Source organism: Brassica oleracea, chromosome C3, assembly GCF_000695525.1.
Source record: "Brassica oleracea var. oleracea cultivar TO1000 chromosome C3, BOL, whole genome shotgun sequence".
Lineage (NCBI taxonomy): Eukaryota > Viridiplantae > Streptophyta > Magnoliopsida > Brassicales > Brassicaceae > Brassica > Brassica oleracea.
This window is the reverse complement of record NC_027750.1, coordinates 17,122,175-17,124,019: the sequence shown is the minus strand read 5'-3', so window position 1 is coordinate 17,124,019 and position 1,845 is coordinate 17,122,175.

Below are 1,845 nucleotides of genomic sequence, written 5' to 3'. Positions count from 1 at the left end.
GTAATACAAATTTTTAGCCAAATTAATTTTTCAATTTATTATAAGCGTAATGATTCAATATTTGAGAGGATGCGATGCATACTAAAAAGAGAGGAATGAATTTGAGCATCAACAATTCATATACTTTTATTACAATTTAGTGATTTATGTTTCCAAAAGAATATAATTGTTTATTTATTTAATTTAATTTTGTTTTTAATGTAATGTTTTATGATCTAATTGTGTTAATATGTTTGTTGAGTTTGTTTATATTTGATAAATATATTAAGTGTATGTTCGAATAACCTGTAAAAACTATACTCATAAAAATATCAATAATAACATTTTCCATCATATATTAAATATTAATAGTAACTAACTATTAATATATATATATATATATTAATTTATATTTATATTTATATTTAAATATATGATGGAAAATGTTATTATTGATATTTTTATGAGTATAGTTTTTACAGGTTATTCGAACATACACTTAATATATTTATCAAATATAAACAAACTCAACAAACATATTAACACAATTAGATCATAAAACATTACATTAAAAACAAAATTAAATTAAATAAATAAACAATTATATTCTTTTGGAAACATAAATCACTAAATTGTAATAAAAGTATATGAATTGTTGATGCTCAAATTCATTCCTCTCTTTTTAGTATGCATCGCATCCTCTCAAATATTGAATCATTACGCTTATAATAAATTGAAAAATTAATTTGGCTAAAAATTTGTATTACCATACTGATTTGATTTTAAAAAATAAATATTCGTAAGAAAATTATGTCCGCATATACGGGCACAACACCTAGTTAATAATATATCCACTATCCATCTAAACATTCATAAATATATATTAGAATACTAAAAATATAAACATTTAAGTGAAATTTGACTACATATCATGCATGTCACCTATTGGTTCAACCGGTAGCCGGGTTCCGGGTTTTAGCAGGGTTTTTCGTGTGGGTTTTATAGAATTTTTAAATAACAAGTTTTTCTTGAAAACCAAACCGGAATACATATTGAGACCCGGGTTTGCAGGTTTAACTGTGGATCTGGGTCAGATTTCAAAACATTGAATATAGTGTTTCGTTCATAACATTTAAATGTAGATACAAATTTAAATCAAATAAATTTAATTTATTTAATCAAATAAAACAGAAGTTACAACTTTGATTCATGTGTGATTTTTAAAAAAATAGACCTAATGGACATATTTCTAGAAAGTCTTGTTACATTTAATCTCTAATCTTATCATTTAAATTTTGAGCCTACCAGAAATTTTTATTGGACTATCAATAATTGCATTTAAAGAATAGATGATCCATTGGATTTATAGATAGTATAAATTAAATAGATATAATTTAATGTTGTACTACTATACCTCCATATGTTAAATATTTGTCGATGTTAACTTTTAAAATTATAAAGATTCTTTTTAAAATAAAAAATCATATTATCTAACAATGATTAATATTTACTACCTTAAACCAATGAAAACAAATTTTAAACTATATAGTTTATTTTAAAAATTTAACAAAACCTAAATGTTTAATTATTTACTCGATGATATAAATATATAAAGCGAAAAGTTTAATTTTTTAAAAAACTTTCTAAATTTGTGAAATGCTACAATATCTTTGAATATGACAATAAAACAATATTTTACTAATCTTTATATATATAATTACGAATTTAATAATAAAATAATAATCCAAAAATATATATATAGAAGAAGATACAAATACATGTGAAAATTTAAAACAATCTATTCAATGAAAAAAATATACCGTAAATTTATTATGTTTTAAAAATTGATAGACATATATATTATAA